General features: G+C 43.1%; 1 long non-coding RNA gene across 3 annotated transcripts; it reads right to left on the bottom strand.

Moving 5' to 3' along the window:
• Nucleotides 1–2,777: 2,777 nt before the first annotated feature.
• Nucleotides 2,778–9,950, bottom strand: LOC103913748. Of its 3 annotated transcripts, none has more exons than XR_663439.1 (4): nt 9,891–9,950; nt 8,502–8,603; nt 5,922–6,069; nt 2,778–4,990 (listed from the first exon to the last, which is right to left on the bottom strand). It is a non-coding gene; the product is annotated as an uncharacterized LOC103913748 (long non-coding RNA). The 3 variants fall into 3 exon arrangements; XR_663440.1 differs by lacking the exons at nt 8,502–8,603; nt 9,891–9,950 and adding an exon at nt 6,824–6,958 and having other exon boundaries at nt 2,778–4,045; nt 4,862–4,990; XR_663438.1 differs by lacking the exons at nt 8,502–8,603; nt 9,891–9,950 and adding an exon at nt 6,824–6,958.
• Between the last annotated feature and the right edge of the window lie 50 nt (nt 9,951–10,000).

The following is a 10,000-nucleotide window of genomic DNA, read 5'->3' as shown; positions in this document are numbered from 1 at the left end:
CCAAGCAGGTCTCCACTCAACCCTCCCCACGGATAAGTGCTGCATGCAAATAACTCACCACTCGTGTTAGTGGAAGAGTGGCACAAGTACAGGCAGAAGCAGTGGGGCCATTAAATTTATGTTCCCTCACCTTCACTCTCACAGTTCTGCCATGCAGTAGTTTGGACTGAAAGCTAATGCTTCATACAAAGAATAAAGGGTCCCTGATATCCTAGGCCCAATATTGGGGTAGGGGGGGTGGGGGAGGGGGAAGACATACTTACATATGTACACAGAAGTAAAATAAGTAAAACACGATTCATATTTTTAATTTTGCATTTACAGTGCAATACCTCCTATTCACAACGACTTGTGAACAACAGCTTTAGGACAGCACTGCATCAAGATAATTACTTCTGTTTAAAACAAAATGAGTTACTAAGGTGAACAGATTGAGTAATCAAGCTCAATTAAGCATGCGCAATATGCACTGTAACAACATTCATTCTTTGGCAAAGTGATAAAAAAGCTTTATTTTCTTTTGATTTCTGGTAGTCTACCTCAAAGAACTGTTCATTCCTACTTCAACCCAGCTAGCGTTTCCATGAAGATGTATCATGAATTTTAGCTACTTTGCCAAAGATATTGTTGGGAAGGGGGAAACAAAGAAAAAACATCCTACAGCTACAAGCAGGAGACAATATTAGCACCAACACAGGCATCAGGCTTCGCTGGTACAGTTCACGCTCTGGTCAAACATTGTTTTCGTGTAGGAGAGTGGTGTCGTGCTTTGGAAGAGAAGCCACTTTTGGGGCTATACACTTATGAGAATGTTTCAAAAGACAGTTTTCTTCCCATGCAGCAGAATGGTTGTAGCTTCAGGAAAACTGCATTAAATAACTTGTGGCTTGGCTCAGGCATTTTAATTTATTATTATTGTTGCTGTTGTTTTTGTTGTTGCTTTTGTTGCAGCTAACATAAAAAAGCTATAGAAATCTCACCTCCTTCTATACCCAGAGCAACACATTTTGCTTTGGTACCAGAAGATGGAGCCACACACTCACAGTTTTAAAGTGGTTTTTTTTTTCCTCCTGTTCTGCCAGAAAAAACACCCATGAAGCAGACAGTGCCTAGAAACTGCTCTCTTACCTTACATGAACCTGCCTTTTTACTGCGTCTATGCGTACTGCTAATCTGGTGCATGCCTTACCCTATGTCAGCTGCCTTTCTCAGATGTTTCCATAACAACTGAATTTTCCTTACTGCAAATATATTTTCTGAATTGCCTACCATGTCAAAATGAAATCAGGAAACAGAACCAAACTAAGCCAGGCATTTCCAACTGCTAAAATATCACACTTTTCATTTCCTTCATGAAAGGATATTAAAGGAAATCATACATGTCCCAGAACCATCAACATAAGACTCTTAACTCCTCATCTTGTTAAAAGGCCAAATAAATATAGATATAGTATCATATTTACTCTGTGTCCTAAAGCTTAAAAATGTGTGCTCAGATAAGAGAATAGGCTAGGTTTGTACTCTGCAAACCCTTCAGCACTGCTGCAGTCACTCAAAGCCATGCATTTGATGCAACCGAGGCATGCCAAAAAAAAACCCAAACCCCAAACCCCCAAAAAACAGTGGGAGATGCTATGCCATGGCTGCTCCCTCAGGCCCTGCTCTGGGCAGCTCCCATCCACTACCCTGCAGATGCATCCATGCTGTAGCAGTGTCAGTGACAGCTGCTCCACAAGCAGGGCAGGCAAGGAGCATTGCTGACCCCCCCGCAGCTCCAAGCTGAGCGGTGGGACAGGGCCGGTCAAGTCTGACAGCAAGTCTGCCAAACCTTGGCCCTTAGCCAACACAGTGTGCGCTTGTCCTACTACATACAGCCACCTCCATGATACATTAAGATGAAAAGAGCCTTTGTAAAGTGACATACATCTGAGGGGAAGAGAAACTCTTCACTAAAGGTATTAAAGCCTATTAGGGCTTTCCTTTGTTGGCTAGTTGCTCCTTGTCAGCTGTATGAGCAGCCAGTCCTAGAGAGTCAGATCAAAGCAAGATAATGGCATTCCTAATAAAGCCAGCAGAGATCTTTCAGGTAAAAATGTTTATTGTTCAAGAACACTATCAGGTCCTTTCATATCCTTTCCTGATGTGGCAATGTCTCAAGTTACTACAGAACTGTTTTAAATACAGACTTAATTATTCTTTTTGCCACTCTTTCAGACTGATCTCAGGCAGCAGAAGCAGGTGACTAGTTTTACTCTCATTCATTTCCTTAGTACAATGCCATAACCTCTTTATAACAAATCCTCCACAACACTTAACATCTCTCTAATGGGACATCAAAAACGAAATCAGCAAAACATTCTAGCAAAGTGGTTCACCAAACAAAAAATCATTTATTTTTTTACAAAATCTAAATATAGGACAAAGCATGCTGCCTCTATAACCCTGAATGCTGCAACCTGCTATCAGCAGTAGATATCCACATGTGGCTTCAGCTCCCACCAGTCCTTGGGGAACTACCATTTGATGGGGAAAACCAGAAGGGTGTGTGTAACACTGAGTGGAGCCCACAGCAGGCGAGATTGACCCAAGTGTCATCCTCTATCCAGAGCTTGTAGGTACCACAAGAAGGCTTCAGCGTGTGGAACCACTAGAGTAATAGTTACTACTACTTCTCAGCTTTTATTTAAAATATTGTACTTGCAAGCTTATATCCACCAATTAAAGGCACCCCGAGCGACAAATCTGAAGAAAATGTCATGCCGATCCTTTCCCCCCCTCCATTTACTTCAGTGCTGCAGCTGAAAGCCCAGTTATAGCTTTGGTTGCCAGGATTCTGAGCAGTGTCTCTAGCATTCCCTGTACGATTTTTGGACAATCACTTAAAAATTTGAATTTGCTTCCTTTTCCTGTAACATGTGAACAATACTCAAAGTCCTCAGGGGAGCACTACGTTTGGGAATCACTTTGGGGCTATGAAAGCACTCCGTAAAGGTGTAAGGGAGCTCTGGGTTGGGATGCTGAGGCAGGACAAACCCTCAACGTGAACAAAAAGGACTTTCATACTCTTCCCATCCATAGTCTAGGTCCCTTGCAGAGCAGCCACAGCTGTAGCAGTGGTCCCAGTCAAATTGCAGGAGGTAGAGACCTCTCAACCATGCATCCAGTGCAGGCAGAGGTCAACTGTGCGGCAAAACCACCAAAAGTGGCTGTACCATGCACCTACCAGGCTTAATCCACATTAGACTACAAAACCCACAAAGGACACCCGGGCAGCACGTGTATAGTATGCTAGATGTATTCCAAATATGTCACCTGCACTGTTCGTGCTCTCTCTGCTCAGAGAGAAATGGAAATCCCAGACAGAAATACAGGATTCCTATTGCACTGCAACGACGGCAAGCTGAGGAAATCTCCAGGAGGAAGCAGAAAAGGCCACGCTGTTGATAGACTATTGTGTCTGCAAGATGGACAAGAATTTGAACTCTTTTGTAAGGAGACCAAACATATCACTTAATAAAAACAAGGCATCCTACAATGAACCTCTCTTTCCCATATTTATTCCTCTCTAAACACAGCAGTGCACAGATTATAGGAAATGGTTTTACATTTAACTTCAACCCCAAGTGGTAAAGAAACGGATTGTATCTCACAATGTAAATTTGCATCTACCATCATTTAATGGATGTTTTATACATGCTATGTACTACTGTGTTTTTATGAAAAGGCAAAAAAATTACTTGGGAATTTGTTTTTAATTAAGCAATAAGGCTCAATGGGGTACTGCTATCATGCAATAAAACCACTCCTGGGGTGTTGTGAGGCATTTGGTCCAGATGAGTGCTTCAAATCACCCCCAGATTGTGATTAGATGATTACTCCCTGGAGTTAATATTAGATGGTTCTCTCTAGAGTTGTCTTATTGCTATTATAAAAAGTCTTCAACATGGGGAAACTAAGTAGCTTTTGTGCTTGAAGAAGATGAAGTTCACAGTTTCGACTGTTTGAGTGGCTGGCTGAGCTGTGTGGGTCCCATAGATCAATTCACCTATTTAGCATGTGTGAAAGATCATCTCAGTGCATTTCTTTGACCCAAATAGTTTTACAATTAAGTGGCTTTCTTTTTTCTAGGAGATGGAAGGATATAAAGAGCAAACAACTCCAAAATAAAGCAATCCCAAGACAAGGCGCTGAGGAATTTGATTCTGAGATATGTATTGCTGGCTTTATCTTTTTGTAGGGAATAATGAATCCTAATCACTATTATGCTAATTGTATTAACGAAGGCTAATGCATGCAGTAGCGGTAAGAGATTCTCCCAAGTTGGGTGCATGAGGAGGTACACGGCCTGAGGCATTTGTGCGGGCTCCCAAGCTAATGAATTCAAACAGCCCAAATGGTACAGAGCCAAACTGCAGTGCCCTCCCCTGCCTCCCCCCAACTGCTCTTCAGGGTTGAGGTTAGAAAAGAAATATTTAATTCTAATAAAAGACAAAAAAAGAAAAAAAACAACCACAAAACAAAAAACAAAGCTTCCTGCATATTTCAGTATACCAGTAAGAGAGAAATCTCAGGAAAACATTAACTCTTGTGGGTCCCTTCCACTCCCAATTTTTCACAGCTTGAGCTGAAGTACAGAGCAGAATCCTCAACTCCTCCTCCTCCAGGTGTCCCTCAACAGCCCACAACACACCTCCTATTACACAAAATCCCTCTGGTTTCTCGTGCAGGCAATAATTTTTACACTTCACAAATTAAGGTGTGATCCTTCACACATCCTCTGCGCCCTAGCCTATGTCACATCTCATACCCTGCACAGCCCAGGCAGCAATACACTCTCTAAAAGCCAATAAACCTCTTCCACCTGGTAAGAAATCCCCATGGTTCCTCCTTCGGCTCAGCACCTCTCCATTTAAAGATCCAGCATGCCAATGGATGGGGATCCCAGCCAAGCTGAGGTTTGCTCTTGGTTTCCAGGATGTCAGCAGAACACCTTGAAAAAAAACCACACCACCTTTCTGTTTTCCCTTATTTCGAAGAACACGAAAGGAAACAAGGATTTCCTTTTTTTTTTTTTCCCCTCCTTCCCCTTTCACAGAGCTCTCTGCAGTATGCACTCGATGCATAAAACTTCCCCAGGCAATTGCAGCAGATGCCTTCCTGCACAAAAGGCATTGATGTGGGGCAAGGCACGGGTCCCTTACAAAGAGATAATTTTTCCTTTCTGAGCGACACACACACTCGGCCTGGGCAGCAGTTCCAAAGAAAAGAGACCAAAGCATGTTCTTCACATAAATAGAAGCTATATCCATGGGCAAAGCAGGGTTTATGAATTAAACTCTTTTACGTGTCTTTGACTAATCAGTCAATCATAGGTGAACACATTTACATCTTTTTAAATTAACCAATGATTATCACACTCTTGTTCCCCACTTTAATATTTGAAATGCCTAATCTACCTAAGTTTAGTGTTTGAAATACCTAATAGTTCACCACGATTTATCTTGTGCAATAAAAGCACACTCTGAGTACGAGATCACTGTTTAAATAGAATAGCAATAGTAGGAAAAGACTTCAGATGAAGAACACACACAGAATGATGTTATTCTGGAAGGAAGGCTGAGCCCAAAAGATGCAGTACTGTCTCAGCATGCTGCAAAATGCTTTCAGCAGCTTTTTTAGACACATCTGTTTTTTCCACATTGGTTTCATACATTTTTCCTCTAATATTACACCCCTCTCTGCACTGAATACCTGCACCTTCTCACAGTTCTGGCATTTCATACTCTTTTACCTCACCTCTTTCTCACCTTCCCCTTTCATATTTTGACTAGAACCCACTCCCATTACTGGGGACCGCTACTCAGAAATAGTGGTCTGGCAGCATGCCAAAACCTACTGCTTGTTTGTCAGTGCATACTCACGTGTCCCACTCCTCTGAAGAGACCAAACTTCTTTTGAGCTTTCCCTGTTGTATGTCCCCGTACTGGGCAGCTCTTGGGTGCAACCTGAAGACTCACGGCAATCGACCCATTTGATCAATCCACTCAGAAAACGAACATGAAGCTCATGCTGTTAAGGATGAAAGAAAGCATGGGTTAATGACACAACCTGAAAAAACTGAGACTAGGCAGCCTGGATTAAAAAAACAAACCAACCACAACTTTTTGATTGAAACAATGCAACTCCTTCCTTGCTTGGACCTGCTCACTTTTCAGCTACAAAATGCCCTTGCTACCTTCAACCCAACAGCCCATATGGGAGAAGCCACAGAGCTGTCACAGGGCACATGGTGTTGGTGCTCCGGGAGGCAGGGAAAGGGCTGCCAGTGTGGGACAGTGGAGGTGTTTCTGCACCGCACGGTGAGGCGCATCCACAGTCCTGGCAGCAGCAACCTCCCACTCACCACTTCATACACCCAGTGCCAGAGGTCCACTGTGCCTGGTTTGCTCATGGTTTTAAGTTTCAAGTTTTATCATGTCTCCTGCTCACAGAATACTCTATCATGCAGAATGGTACACACTGATGACATCATGTAAAGAACATTTCAGTGACAAAATACCCTGAATATTTTACAGTTAAGAAGGGGGATACAAATGGAACTACATATTACATGCTGATCCAAAACAGGAATAAAACCTCTTACCAAGCTTTGGATCAGATCTTCTAACCACTTCTGTGATTACAGTTACAGTCCACTGTGAAGAGAACAAGTTATTAAAACCGAAATTGGCTTAGCAGGGAAACCCCTAGCATTTCTCTCTCCCACTGTATCTTTCACCACTGCTATTTATCACCGAAAATTAAGAGGGAACAAGCAAAATACCTTATGCCTTCACAGCACTGAGGTCCACAGACAAGTGCCAAAGCTTAACACAAACACCAGCATACAGCCTGAAGAGAACATGGGTTTGAAACCCTTCTCGTAGTGCTGACAACCATGTGTCGTTTTTACTGGGGAGAACACACCCCCTTCTTTCTCTTCCCTAGAACCCAACCAAGAGCAAATAATTATTACGTATTTATGCACAGCATTTAAATTTAGCCTCTGCTGTTTACCTGCTTGGTCATTATTGGTTGTTCAAGACTTCAGTTCCAACTCTACCTAAAGGCCATGCACAGCACTGCACACACGTGACCAAGAAAACAGGGCTGAAGGTCTGAGCAGGGAAGGGCAACGCACAGCAAACACGAAGGCTCTTATGATGCAAACTTGCAGCTTTAGAATCTGCAAGCGTGAGTGGTTTCGTGCTTCCTTGCACACGACAGCTTTTGCAATGATCACCGACATTTCTGAGCTGGGACATGACCCTGCAGTGAGGCACACGGGGCTATGAGTCAGGAGCTCCAGGGGCTGTTCCTCAGCCTCCCAAGTGATTCACTCTGAGACAGAGCCTGTTGCTGCTGAAAACAATAGCAAATAACCCACTCTTCCTATTTCAGTGATCAAGCTGCGTATGACCATATGTAACTCCAAGTTTCAGTTTTACTCTCTGTGAGGAGGGTACAAATTCTCACACAGCTATTAGAATTTATGCTGCACTTCAAGATCCTTAGAATAAAGTGCTGCACACATGCAAAGCACAGCAATGCCGTTGTAAAAACAAAAGCACATTGACTGTGTATTGCTTCCTTAAGCGAAAGGCAGAGGAGCCAGCAGGTCTCAAGGTTGATTTCAGGAATACTTCTGTCACTCTGACAATCATTTTGCAGCCAGGCTCCTAGGAACAACTCAAAGAGTGGGTAACTTCCCGCACGTGGGCCGAGAGAAACCCCAAGGACACAATGACCCTCTGAAACGGGTTTGTCTGGCGGTGGTTTCAACACATGTGGCTATTTTGGAAACTGACATTCTGAAGTTTCAGTCTGTACTGACAGAGCTGAGCAGGGCTCCGATTTCTGCACCATCAGACTTGGAAGCACCTCATTTCTAAAGCACACAAATGATGCTGGTAGGGCTTCAGAGACACAAATCAATCACAGCAGTTCATACGTTTCTAAAATAGGCTGATTACTGAATCCACCGGAAGCCAGATCAGACAAACAATCATCCCTCCACGCACACCGTACCCTCACAGAGCATAGGACAGAGGTTATTCATGCTTACAAGTAACCCATATAATGAACACACGTTGACTTATTCACTCATTAAGTAATAGGACTATTCCAAGCTCAATTCAATAAAATCTCCACAGTTAAAAGCTGTCTCGTCCACTGATGAAATACCCCAGGTAGTCAATTAGTTAAAACCACTGTCTGTCCTATGATCACAGTGGGTTCCTAACATCCCAAACTGAGTATTAATATTGAGTTTTATTCAAAATAATTTTATCAAATGCCTGTTGTTTTTTTGGTTTTTTTAAACATGCACTAAACATACACTGCACTCAGAATTTAACACAGGTTTTTGTTACTATTATAATCTAATATTTTCCTGCAGGCTGTTGTTGTAATTCTGCCACTAGAAGATAATAAAAAGCCATTTTCTCCCCTGCAGAGCTTACCTTTGGCTGACTCAGCTGAGCAGCTGCAGTTTCCTTTACTTGCTTCGAAATTATTGTATCCCAGTTGGGCAAGATATTTCTGCTACTGAGAAACAAGTGGTTCTGGAGGCCAGAGGCAATAGATCAGATAAAGCAACTGGAGCAAGGTAAAGAGACTTTAAAAGCTGGTTATCTGGGCTGCAGCTTTTTCAAGTGGTCCCACAAATGTTTCACTTTTACAGCCAGAAAAAAAGAGCTCCTGAGTCTGCCTATCTTAAGATTACTGGTTAAACTCTGAGTTTGTGTCTCAATAAGGCATTCAAACAAGGATGTAACAGCTTCCAAAACAACCAACCAACCGAAAGTCAGCTCTCAAGTGCGACCGGTTAATACTGACTGCATGCCCAGTGTGTACCTCGAGGCTTTCCTCGCCTCGTGCAGCAGTTGCCTGAACACGCCTCCATTTCTGACTGAAGAGGGACAAAGTAGAAACAACCTTCAAATTCCAGGCTGTTTGGCTAACCCAATGGTACGTATGGCCAACATGTAATAATTACAGCCCAGGTGAGCGTATTGAGAAACAACAAGAAAAATAAATCAAAGTACTACATCTCAGTGATAAAGACTATGATTAGGATAACGTGAGAGCAAATTCAGAATAATTTTAGCACATAGGGGAAAAAAAAAAACAATTTAAGAGTAATAATCTATGGCTGGTTAGATTATTATTGTGGCAGCTAAGACAAACTCTGACATATTTAGTTCAGTGCTTTGTATATTTACAGTTAGCTTTATGTAAAAAAGCATTTTGTCAAGGATGAATTTCTAAGCTAGGTAGATCTCCCCAGACCTAGAAGACTGCTTGCAAGGCAGCCAGGATGGAGACTGCTGGTGTCCGGGCTCAACACAAAACAGCTCCCAGTTGTGAGAACTGGTCTGCAAAGGCTCTGCCCCTCCTTCCACTGACAGAGCACTCACTCCTGCTCTCCCACAAGGACAGAAAAGACCCCACACTAAAGCCCTAGCAATAACCTGAAAAACACTGCTCAGCCCAGCAGCCTGCCCTCTGTGGTGAGCTCTCTTCTCCCAGGTTTTCAGAAGTCTGTTGACAACCCGACAGCCCTCTCTGTAACCCTCTCTCATACACTGCCAGGGAGCCACGTACAACTAACTTAGTCCATGTCCTCGTTCATCTGCTCATCTGACACAAGGTATGAAGAAATAAGGCCTTGTGGAAACTCTCGTGACTGCCCAAGCACTTTAGCTCTAAAGCGCACCACGAGCTTCCCAGCCCACATTATTATTACCAAAGAAAATGAAAACCTGGGAAAAAAAACATTTCTAATACCTTGACAGGTCCATCAGTTCCCATTAAAAATAGAAAAGCTATTACAGAAAGTGAGCAAGCACCTGAATTATAGATCAGCGCAGGCCCGGGTAGCCCAGGGTTGTTTCACAGTGCCAGCCAAGGGCCAAAGCTCCGCTCACCCACGCCTCCGGCCCGGGGCGCCCACAGCAGG

This window comes from Pygoscelis adeliae, unplaced genomic scaffold (genome assembly GCF_000699105.1).
Source record: "Pygoscelis adeliae isolate BGI_AS28 unplaced genomic scaffold, ASM69910v1 Scaffold62, whole genome shotgun sequence".
In the NCBI taxonomy this organism is placed as follows: Eukaryota; Metazoa; Chordata; class Aves; order Sphenisciformes; family Spheniscidae; genus Pygoscelis; species Pygoscelis adeliae.
The sequence above is the reverse complement of the archived record's forward strand: the minus strand, read 5'-3'. Positions and strand labels throughout refer to the sequence as shown.